The 12,444-nt window shown below is 52.5% G+C and overlaps 1 long non-coding RNA gene across 1 annotated transcript; it reads left to right on the forward strand.

The window, feature by feature from the left end:
• Positions 1 to 9,641: 9,641 nt before the first annotated feature.
• Positions 9,642 to 11,897, forward strand: LOC128060909 (uncharacterized). The gene is made up of 3 exons (XR_008200660.1): positions 9,642 to 10,053; positions 10,317 to 10,611; positions 11,732 to 11,897. It is a non-coding gene; the product is annotated as an uncharacterized LOC128060909 (long non-coding RNA).
• Positions 11,898 to 12,444: the final 547 nt, after the last annotated feature.

Genomic DNA, 12,444 nt, shown 5'->3' on the forward strand with positions numbered 1-12,444 from the left:
GCTGTGTGCAGAGCCTTCCTGCTCTCCTCAGTCCTCACCACACTTTCTATGGCCTCAGGGCCTTTGCACAAACTCTTTCTCCTTGGAGCAGTCTTTCCCTTGAGGCATTAAAAAGCACTTCCTTTAGGAAGTCCTCCTGGATTCACAGTGTCTGAGATGAGGCCCTCCTCTGTGCCAAGGTACCATCCTCTACCTGGTTTAATGTAACCTGGATGCAGTTCTGCCTCCCTGACTTGTGTGTCTGTTCTAGGGAGGGGTGGGTAGGAGCTTTCATGTGCCTGGGCAGGAAGCAGCAAGTGGCAGAGACAGGGCTGAGGGGAGCGGGTAGGGATGATCCACACGGTACCTCCCTCCTCCCCACAGCCCCTACTTGTTCTGCCTGTTTCTATTCTGACCTTTCTTCCCCCAGGTTTCTCTGTATGTTGGTGCCGGAGGCCACAGAATTTCCAGGAAAATCTGTCTGGCTTCTGGCCCAGGAGCAGGCTCCAGGCAGGCGGTGGGGAAGGGCTGATCGCCGTCAGGTGTCTGTTGAGTCCCCTGAGTTGGCACTGTGGGGATGGGGCCACCTATGGGCAGCCTAGGACTAGGGTGGATGGGCAGAGGAGGGGGCACCAGGGGCACTTTGTAGACCGAGTGGCCGTGTCTCGGTGTGGTTGTATGGCATGAGCGGGCGGAGGGAGAGCTCACTTGGGGTTCTCACCTGTAGCCTGGAGTTGTCCCTGGGACACAAACCTCCCTGGTACCTTGCGAGAGTGTCAAGGCCCAGCTATTCCCTGGAGAGCTTAAAACTCTGTCCCAGGGAAGGGAAAAGGAAACACTCAGAGATTTACCTTTTGTGTATGGAGGAAGCAGAACCACCCTCCTTCCCCAGTTTATTACATTGAAAAAAAAGATTTATTTTTCGCTGCGCTGGGTCTTCGTTGCTGCGTGGGCTTTCTCTAGTTGTGGAACAGGCTCTGGAGCACAGGCTCAGCAGCTGTGGTGCACAGGCTTAGTCGCTCTGCAGTATGTGGGATCTTCCTGGATCACGGATCAACCTATTTCTCCTGCTTTGGCAGGCAGGTTCTTAACCATTGGGCCACCAGGGAAGTCCCATGTTTATTTGTGATGGTCTACCTGGACCTCTTGTGAAGGCTGAGGCCTGCCGTTGTCTGGTTCTGTGACCCTGGGTGATGGGAATGGGAGGCTCTGTTAAGAAGTACGGAGCAGTTACGAATGATGAGGGGCAGTGGGAGTTTTGGCGGGAGGTACTGGGTGGGGGCTCAGGTGCTGACAGTGAATCCGCTGGTGGAAACTAGCCCAGGACCCATTGGATCACATATCTGAGGCCACTCAGATCCAGGCTGAGGCTGGAAGCCCAGGGCTGGGGTGGGCAGGGCCGGCGGCTGCATCCGAGTCCCCGCTCAGGATCCTGGCTCACTCAGGAGTGATGGAAGGAGGGGCGTGGGGTTTGGACCCGGGAGTTGACCTCTCTAGGCCTCAGGCTCCTCAGTTGAGGAATGAGGCGGCCAGTTCCTGCGGGGCGCTGTGAGTGGATGTGCCAAGGCGCCTGCACACAGCAGTGCCGGGGCCCCTCCCGCCTCCCTCCACGGCTTTCTGTTCCCCAGGTTGTTGTCGTCCTGGCGCTTGCCGGCTGGAGGGTGACAGGAGACAGAAAGGAGACGGCTCGATCCCCCCCCCCACGTCTGTGAGTTCCAGACCGGCTCACGTGCCGCTCACGTGCCGCTCACGTGCCGCTCGCTCTCCTCCACCTGCGGCGGGCTGCCTGGGTGCCAGGCTTTTGACTCGGAGACAGCAGCTCCTCACCTTCCACGAAGCTGGGCAGGGTGTCCCCTGTGGAGCCCATGGAGCAGGGTGTGGGCTGCCGTTCTCTGGAGCCATGTCGACTGGGCAACACCGGGTGAGGTGTCTATGCTTGTGGGTGGGTGAGACCACATTGCCAGCTTCTGAAGGCCCAGGAGGGCTGGCGTCCAGGAAGTGCTGCTACTTCCCACCCTGGCCCTCACGTCCCATCACTGACAGTCACCCTGCTGGGATGAGCACTGGCTTTACCTTAATTTTAGTCCTGAAGTGGTGTCGGATGCCATTGAATGCATCCCTTCACTTTATAGATGAGGAAACCAGTGGTGAAAGTATCTGCCTGCAATGCACGAGACCCGGGTTTGATCCCTGGCTCGGGAAGATCCCCTGGAGAAGGGCATGGCAACTCACTCCAGTATTCTTGCCTGGGAAATCCCATGGACAGAGGAGCCTGGTAGACTGTAGTCTATGGCTTCACAAAGAGTTGGAAACAACTGAGCGACACCCACACACACACCCACACACACACGCACAAGGCCCAGAAGGAAAAGCACAGCCTACGGCCACGGCCACGGTGGAGTGGGGGATGGGAGGACAGAGCAATTAATTCAACAAACCCGGTGAGCGCTTCCTGTATGCCTAATGTGTACAGGGTGGGGTTCTGGGAAGAGGAAGCCCTAGCTTCCCCCTGGAAGGTACGCAGCCTGCTCACAGACCTGCAGCAGTCGGGGAGGGAAGCTGGAGGAGCAGGCTGGCCTGGACCATGGGTTCCTGCCAGGGGGCGTCTCTCTCAGGTCAGTGGGCCATAGCACCTGGGGCAAGGGACTTAGTCTTTCGTCATTCTTCTGGTTTGTGTTTAAAAATCTGCTACAAAGTGAAAACAGTAATATCAGCGTATGGACCCGAGGGGTTGTTGGGAGTTCATTTATGAAGTGTTTAGAACAGAGCCTGTGTACACAGTTGAGGGCTATGTAAGTGCCTGGTATTATCATTGTGGCAGCTTCTCCCCTGGCCTTTTGTATCTAGCCCCGGGGGAAGTAGCTTGGGGGGTTGGGACAGTTGTGCGGGGGTGGGGTGGGGGGTTGGGAGGGGGTGGGGGGGTGAGGAACAGTTGCGTGGCATGGGGAAGCAGGGGGAGGCTGGGAGCTGAAGGTGGGATGGCCGGACAGAGGGAGGGCTGGCCTGGACCCACTGTGCTCTGGCCAGGCCCGGTGTCTGCCTCCAGGGGCAAGCAGGGCATAGTTGACTGGACTGGGGGTCGCTGGCCTCCCAGCACTCTCTGGCCCAGAGCGAGAATGGAGTCAGGGATAGGGTGGAGGGCACAGCTGTTCTTTCCTTTCTATTTTGACTTGTTTTGGACATTTTTATTTATTTGTTTGGTTGTTCTGGGTCATAGTTTCAGCACGTGGGATCGTCAGTCTTTGTTGGGGCCTGAGGGATCCTTAGTCGTGGCCCATGGATTCTAGTTCCCTAACCAGGAATTGAACCTGGGGACCCCTGCATTGGGAGTGTGGAGTCTTGGCCATTGGACCACCAGGGTAGTCCCAGATTTTTCCCTTTTAAATTACAAAAGCATCTATGCCCCCTCTAAAATCCTTTCGATCCCTGAAACCTTCCTCAACTCTTTTCCCAAAACCTACCCCTCAAGCTTACACACCATTAACAATGTAAATTGCATCCTTTCTGGATCTTTTATATCTTTTAATAACCTATGTATGCACTTATAAATACTGCTTTTGTTTTTAAAAAAAGGAAAGAAAATTACATAATATTACACTCATTGTTCTGCAACTGTTTCCCCACTTAACGATGTTGCCTCTTTGCATCCTTCCCTGTCAAACACACAGGCTCCTCCAGCGTCTACTGCTGCAGAGCTTTCATAGCACAGATGGACCAAAATTTATTTGACCATTTCCCCAGTAATGGACATTCGGGGTGTTTCCAATCTTTTACTATTACTAAAAAAGCTGCTGCAGACATCCTGTACATATATCTTGTGTCCACGTGCAAGTGTCTCTGAGGCTAGATTTCCGAAGAGGGAGGAGTCCCAGGGTGTGAGAGACACAGATTGAAACTCATGAAGCCTGATGGGTGGGCATCTTTAGGGTTTGATGGTACAGACCTCCATGTGTATACCTGTGTTCAGGGACCTGGAGAGCCATGTTATGTGGGGAGCACGGGGCCCCGACTCAGGTCCCCACACTCTCAAGACTGCTGGGGCTGCCCGGTCTCCCCAGCACCCATAGTGCTCCTCCGCCTCCCTCACCTGGACCTCAGCAGTGCCCTGCAATGTCTTGAGTGCACTCATTTTCCCTCTCTCTTCATTTAACCCCTTGGCTCTTCCTGGAGCTCACCTCCTCACTCTCAGCTGATGACCTCACCTCCTGTCTCACTGAGAAACTAAAAGCCACACGGGAGAATGTCCATGGTTGCCTACCACCACACCCATCCACCCACCTGCATGAGTGCCCGAGTCCTCTACCTCTTTTCTGTGGCCAAGGCAGCCCTTCTACTCTGCACAACAAGATCTGTTTTTTAAAAAGCTATGATTGAGAAAAAAATCACAAAACAAAACCTTCACCCTTTTGAAGTGTGAATTCAATGCTTATATATATATTTTTAGCATATCCACAGGGTGGATATGCAACCATCACCACTACCTAATTCCAGAACATTTTCTTCACCTCCAGATAAATCCCATGCCAATTAGCAGTCACTGCCCACTCTACCCTACCCTACTCCAGCCCCCTGGTAACAACTAATCTGTTTTATGGAAAAGTCTTGTGTCCATAAATTCACCAGTTATAGAGCCAGACTGATTATAGAGCCAGAAATAGACTGTTATAGATGGAAGTATAGACTGTTATAGAGTCAGAAATCATACAATCTGTGGCTTTGATGTCTGGCTTTTTTCACTGAGCATAAGGTTGTCAAGGTTCATCCATGTTAGGCATGTATCGGTACTTCATTCCTTTTTATGACCGAATAATATTCCACTGTATGGATATACCATACTTTGTTTATTTGCTCACTAGTTGATGGACATTTGGGTTTCCACTTTTCGGCTATTATGAACAATGCTGCTATGAGCTTGGGTGTATTCATTTTTGTGTGGCCATATGTCTTTACTTCTCTTGTTATACATAGCGGGGATTGTTGGGTCATATGGTAGCTCTGTGTTTAACTTAAAATTGTTTTTTATTGAGATATAATTGATATATATCATTATGTTAGTTTCAAGTATATGACATAGTGATTCAATACTGTACATATTGGGAAATAATCACCACAACAAGTCTAATTAACATCCATCACCAAGCACTGTTATGAAATTTCTTCTCTTATGATGAGAACTTTTATGATCAACTCTCTAAGCAACTTCTGAATATATAATACAGTTTTATTAACTAGAATCACCCACATGTAACTTTTTTCAGGAATTGCCAAACTGTTTTCAAAGCAGCTGCACCACTTTATATTCCCACCAACCATGTACAAGAATTTTAATTTCTCCACATGTTATCAAATTGGATCTGTTCTGTTGCTCACTGCTTACAAAATCAATACTCACAGATGAAAAAAATTGCCTTTAATCAGAATGCCAGCGATCTGGGGAGATGGTGGACTGAACACCCCCCCCAAAAACACCTTCAAGGATTCTGCTTGGCCATAAAAGCTTTTAAAGGGAGACAGGGAAGTAACCTAGATAATCGTTGATTTGGGGGTCAGAGTCGTCACCATTCCCCACTGTGTGCAGGCTTGTCAGCTCCTTGGGGTCTTTCTCTAGATGTTATTGTGTTCACACAATTTTGTCCCACAGTTTGTTTGGGAGATCACTGAAAGGAAAGCCAGGGAAGAGATCTTGTCATCTGTTAATTACTTATTCTTCATTTCTTCTTCTTTGATCTACAGAAAGAACCAATAAGTTAGGCAAGGTGTAGAGTGACTAAAAGATCTGAAAGGTCTTGGGTTGCAAATGAGTAGGGTGTAGGGGTGCTTGGTTTAAAAGTTAGTTACAGGGGCTTCCCAGTGGTCCAGTGGTTAAGACTCAGTACTTCCAATGCAAAGGGCGTGGGTTTAATCTCTGATTGGGGAACTAAGATTCCACATGCTGCGTAGTGCAGCCAAAATAGTTTTTTAAAAGTTAGTTACAATATAGTTTTGCTAAATGACAAGACAGAGGGCTTCCTGCTGAGGGAAGTTTCCCACACAGAGCTGCTTACACACATCCTCACTGATACTCATTACTGTCTTTTGGGTCTTAGCCGCCCTAGCTGGTGTGAAGTGGTACCTCAGTGGGATGAACAACCAGATATCATCCCTTCTCACCTGTTGGAAAGCAATGCTCCCATAATTCTTCCCTATGTCTCCTGCAACAGGCTTCTCTGCCCCGGTCACCCCTGCTACCGTTCAAGCAGGTTCTTATTCTTTCCCACCTTAAAAAACTCCAGCTACCTTCCCATCTCTCTCCTCCCTTTTACAACAAAAGACCACAAGAGAATGGTCTCCCCTTGTCCCCAGTTTCTCTCCTGTTGTTCTTTCTTGCACTTATCCCTTTGTCTCCATCCATTTCCAGAACCATTCTTCTCAAGGTCATCAGTGCCCCCTGCCTTTCTGAATCCAGTAGACCCTTCTCAGCCCTTTCGGGGATTAGCCCACCCCTTCCTCTCTCTTGGCTTGGGTCCCAGGAGTCTAGAGTTCAGGTTCCCTCTCTTCATCGCCTTCTCCTCTTCATTTCCCTGCATCTTCCTGACCTCATCAGTCCAGGGCTTCAGGGCTCAGACCTTGGCCCCTCACTTTTCTTTCTATTCTCTCGGATCTCTTCTAGTCTTGTAACTTTAATGTTATGCAAGAGCTGATGACTCTGTTGTAGCTCCAGGCAGGAACTCTTCCTTGAGCTCAAGACACTTAACCAACTTCCCCCTGGATGTCTAATGGGCAATTCTGACTGGACAAGCTCCAAACAAAGCTCCCAGTTCCTTGCCTCAAGCTGGCCAATCCCACATCTCAGTAAGGACAATACCATTCTTTCTGTAGTTTAGGCCAGAACCTCGGGGTCAAAGATAGCGCTTCTGTCTCTCCCACCAGCAAATCCTTCCACCCCTCCCACTGCCTCAGCTACTCCTGGGCCGCTTGCTGCTGGAGGTTGCAATGGCCTTCTCCTCAGGGTCTCTGTTTCCACCCTTGACTCCACACAGGGCCCACAGAGGTCCTTTTAAAATCGAAACTGGGTCATGCCATTCCCAAGCTGAACACTTGCAATGAAGCCCACTTCGTGAGGTCACGGCCATCGGAATGGCCTCCAAGCTCCTGCAGAATCTGGTCTCCCCTCCTACCATTCTCCGCATACTCTACTTAATCCTCACCGGTCTCTTCCGTTCCCCAGACACTGCAGGCTCAGTGTGGCCTCTGCACTTGTCTGGAATGTTTGTGCCCAGAAATCTACATGGCTCTTTCCTCATCTCCTTCCAGACTTTACTCAAAATGTTACTGCCTCAGAGGGGTCATGCCTGACCACTCTATCTAAAATCATAATCTCCAGGGCACTCCCTACCTGCTTCTTAATTTGTTTTTCTCCTGGTGCTCACCCTTCTAGCATGCTATGTATTTTCACCTACTCAGTGGACGTGAGTTTGAGTGAACTCCAGGAGATAGTGATGGACAGGGAAGCCTGGCGCACTGCAGTCCATGGGGTTGCAAAGAGTTGGACACGACTGAGCGACTAGAGAACACTAAATACTTACGTGTTGGCCTTGTTTACTTTTTCCACCACTAGCATGTAAGCACTGTAAGGGCAGGGAATTTAGTCTGTTTTGTTTGCTACTATTCACTCAGCCCCTAAAACAATGCCTGTCACATGGTAGGTGCTGAATAAATATCTGTGAATGAATGAAAAAATGCCAGTGATCTGGAAGTTACTCCTGAAGCACAAGAACAGCCCCTACAAGCCAGGCCAGATACTGCCAGCAGGTGGCACTGTGACCACAGAAATGCAAGCTCCTGGCTTCCCAGCCACTTTTTTTTCCCTCCAGAAATTCACTCCCTTAGATGCCCCTGTTTCCTTGGTAAAATGAGTGTGACAATGAATGTGCCTCCCAGGTCAGTCTTCTGCCAGTTTTTCGTCTCCTGTCAAGATTCCTGTGAACCTGTGATTATTTCCGGTGTGATTAGGATCACCAGCCCTGGTCCAACCTCAGCTCCAGGCCCAGGTGGTGGTGAGGTGTCAGGATCTGGCAGCCAGGCTCTGGCAGCTGGGTGGATGTGGTTAGACCCTGGGGACTCATTCAGGGGGTCCTGGGAGAGGGGTGGGATTTCTCCACCTGTCTCCTCTCTGCTTTCGGCCATGGGACCTGTCCAACAGTTCCAGAGCCTTGACGCTTGGGCTCCGTCCAGCTCCCACCCTCTTCAGCAGCTGCAGGGGAGGGGGGCCGGGGGTGGGGGCGGTGCAGGAGGAGGGAAAGGTTGGGGGCCCTCGGTGAAGCAAAGTCCCCTCTGCTCTGCGTTCCTGCTGCATCTCACCATCAGCATGTGGAGGCACAAGCAAGGACCCTAGGCTCAGATCAGGGCCCATTCCTGGCTCTGCCACTTGCCAGTGGGATGACCTTGCCAAGAACTGAGCCTCAGTTTCACCATCTGTCCAATGGGAGAGATGTGCCCTGCATCGTGGTGGGGAAGGTTTGGTGCTTGGAAAACACCTGCCTGGTTCTGGGCTGACTTAGGTGCCCTCAGTAAGGACGAGTTCCTGTCTTAAAGGCAGGAGTGTGAGGCCCAGGCACGGAGATCAGACCAGGTCGAGGGCAGGTGGCTGGACCGTTGTTGTTCATTCGCTTACTCTAACATCTGTGTGATGTGCCTCTGGTGAGCCTGTGTAGATCTTTGAGGCACTATGGGGATCAGAAGGATACAGGACTAAACCTAGGTGAAAAAAAATTTAAATAACAAATATGAGACAAGGCGCAGGAGGAGTCAGCGGGCAGCTCATGATGAATTGCCCAGGGAACAGTTCCAGGGACAGTCCTGCCATCTGCAGACACAGAGCAGACCAGGGTGACGACCCCAGCAAGAGGCACCCTAGTTCCACTGAGGCTGGTGGGGGCGGAGGAGCCACCCTCAGGTTGGGGAGGAGCCACCCTCAGGCTGGGGAGCTCCTCCTGGGGGTGTTGCTAGGACACTTTAGATCCTGGAGGGAACGTTCTCCTGAAGGACCCTGGGGTGAGGACTGTAATGAAGGACATTGCCACCCTTCCCACAAAGTCCTGGTGTAACCTTCAGGAAACATAAGCTATCAAGAGCCACACACAGGAAGACAAATACAGGTGGAGGTCGTGAGTGCCATCCTTGGTAAAACCACCGCCGCCACACCGTGGCCACCTCAGAGAAGGTGTGAGCCCCTCTCTCCATGAACACATTTTCCACCTTACGTTGAAGGCAAGAAGCTGTGGGGATCTTGGGTTTAGCATTTCCAAGGGCGGTTACAGCTATAGCACCATCCAGCCCTTTCCCAGGCCTTAGACCTCACGGTCCTCCATCCCTGCCCACCTCTCTCGGAGCGATGCCAGCCTGGGCCCAACTTTCTCTGCCAAATCTTACACCTCCTGGCTCTGACCTTTTCCCTCCCTTCCCCCCTCTTTTATCCAGGTTCTCACAGTTTCCCTGAGGAAGAAATGGAGGCAGCAGGAAAGGACCAAGGAGTCCCCCATTTCCAACCTCAGAGACCCCACACCTGCCCTGGAAGCTGCCTTCTCTCGTGGTCCCCCGCGGGTGTGGGGCAGAGAGGCCAGGCCGGTGCTGGACAGTCTGGCTGCCTCTGTCCCTCTCCCTGCCCATCTGGGCCTGGCGCGGATGTGCTGCTCGTGTCCTTGCTATAACCAGCTGCCCGCCTGGCACAGAGGACTTCTGCTGGCCCCCCGCCCCAGGCCTGCGGGGCTCTTTACTCCGCCGCCCCCTCCCCCATGGCACAAGGCAGAGCGCTCACTTAGATTAATTAATCTGCTGCCTGGCCTGCTCCTCCGGCCCATCTTTTATTCATGGGCAAGCGGCGTTCTGCTTTACCAGGACGCAAGCATCAATATTTCATCCTTGCTTCGCCTGCCAGCGTCCCGCTCCCTCCTCCCTGCTTCTCACCGGCTCTAGGACCCAGAGAGCTGGGCCACGCTGGCCTGACCCAGGGCGTCATCACAGATGTCTACGCTGCCTTCAGCTTGCCCGCCGTGCCATCGTGGACTCCAGAGTCTGCACAAGAAGCCCTTCTGAGTAAGTGAGCTGGAGAGGCGGCACCGGCAGAGGGGCCAGGCCTGGAGGGAGCGTCTGGCTCAGGGTCCCATGGGGTCGAGGGAGACGTGTCCTGCGGTGTGTCAGGGGGAGGAGGGGCGCTGCAGCTGGCATGACAATCTTGTCCCTATTTGGCTGGGTGGTTGTCAGGACGGGGGGTGAGGGCCGTGCCTGGCACAGATCCTGGCACACGGCAAGTGCTCCTATTTCTACCTTCATCTGTTCTTTCTTCATTTTCCTCCTAGACCAGGTGTCGTTGGTTTTTTTTCCACCTCCCAGGCCTAGGCAGGTGGATGAAGAAAGCAGCACGGCTGTTCAGGAGCACACATCCCTCTGGCCAGCCCCCAGCCCGTCTCTTCTCGTCCACTTGAGGTCACAGAGGAATGCGCTGCGCTCTGCCCGGGGGGTCCTGGCAGAGTGTGGAGCCGGGATGGAAGCAGTCACTCTCAGGAGGCCTTTGGGCAGACTGTGGTCCTTTCTCCGGCCGGTGGCCAGCTCTTCATTTCTGGGTTGGGACTGGGGTTGAGGATGCCTGCTGAGGTGAGCCCCTGGGGGAATTGCTGTGTCTGGCACCAAATTCCCCCTCCCTCCATGAGGGCCAGGTGGGGCATCCCACTCCCCTGCTTTCCTCACCACCCATACCTGATAAGTGCCCACCCCCTAAGCCCGCCAATACTGCTGAAATCCAGCCTCTCTGACTGTCAGCTGCCACCCTGGCCATGCCCCTCCACCTGTTATCCACTCCCTCCCATGTCCCCTGCAGCCTGTGCTCAGCACAGCAGCTGTGAGCCCACCTGGCCGTGCCTGGCTCACCTGTGCCAGCCGCCGGACCACACAGGCCGGCAGGCTCCCCGGGGCCTCCTTTTCTTTCCCAGGTGTCCTCCTGGCTCACTCTGTCACCTCCTTCAGGCCTCTGCCGAAGTGTCACTCAGCCCCACCCAGTGCACTTTGAATTGTCCCCCAGCGTCAAGCATGCTGGTTACTCAGTTATCCACATTCATGTATACCTTTGGCTCCGGCTCACACAGTAAAAGCTCCCTGAGGGCAGGAAACACTGAGATTTCGTTCACGGATTCACCTCAGAGTAGTGCTCACTAGGAAAGCCTCAATAAATGTGGAGTCTCAATGAATGAATGTGTGAGTGAGTGAATGAGTGCATAAATGAACAAATGTGTGAGTGAATAAATGACATAAGTGAATGGATGAAAGAACAAATAAGTGGGTAAACGAATGAGTGAATGAGCGAGTGAAGGGATGAGTGAATTCCCCCCGAGAGTATTCCACGGCCCATTTAGGATGGCCCACAGAGGATAATTTTTCTCTTAGACCTATGTCCTGGGAAAACGTTAGCCTGTGTTGAGAAACTGATGTTCAGTCATGCATTTATTCCGTGTATTTATGGAGAACCTACTGTGTGCCAGCCTATCCAAGGTGTTGTGGGAACGGTAATGGGCAAATTGGGTGGACATGTTCATTTTCTAGTGCTGAGCATTCACCTTCTGGGTCCCTGGGGGGATTGTCCCTGGTTTCCTTTCTGCTTTGGCTGCCCCCAAGCCCAGAGCTAAGTTTGTGAATTTTCTGAGTACTAAAACTGCCCCCTTGATCTCTCTTCGTTATTCTACTTTTCTTCTCCCTGAATCTTGTTTCTGGATCTTTTCAGATTCAGAAAAGGGACACTCATCCCAGGTCTGTGTGGCGTCTGGTGGACTGGCCCGGGACACCGGGCAGTGGCTGGCTGGCGCCTCCCCCTGGGCCCTCTTCTGCACCCTGGCTCTCTGGCTCTGGCACCTTCACCTCTATCTCGGTGACTTTGCTGCCTGCTTCCTTCAGTCCCTTCTGGACCTGCCTTCTCACTGGCATGGCTGAAGATGGGGCCCCACTACTCTTTTGCTTTGATGAAATAAATCATTTATATGTTAAATCTTATTGTACACATTCTTGTAAACTACTTCAGAATCTTTGGGCAGCAAGACATACATAGATGACTGCTTAGGGATGAGTGCGCATATGTGTGTGTGTGGGGCGGGGTGGGGCTGGCTCTCCCTGGAGACGGGGCCAAGAGGAGACAGAGGGTTCCCCAGAGGGAGGAAGCTGCAGTGACAAACCTCCTGTGCTGGAGGAGGGTCCCGCCTGCCAGCCCTCCTGACAGGCCCTCTTCAAGAGTCAATCTGATCTGCTCAGCCACAGCCCAGTGACCACTTGGCCCTGGTCTATTTTGTCACCAGCCTGTCGCCTCCTGGTGAACTCCCCCCTCCCCAGCCCCCGCTGGCCAGTCTTGGGCTTCACAGCCTCATTCGGGGATCAAATCATGGACCATTTGTCCTTGGCCGCCTCTTACCATCACTGGGGCTGGGGGGACCTCTGCATCTGAAG

The sequence above is a fragment of the Budorcas taxicolor genome, chromosome 15, assembly GCF_023091745.1.
Source record: "Budorcas taxicolor isolate Tak-1 chromosome 15, Takin1.1, whole genome shotgun sequence".
Lineage (NCBI taxonomy): Eukaryota > Metazoa > Chordata > Mammalia > Artiodactyla > Bovidae > Budorcas > Budorcas taxicolor.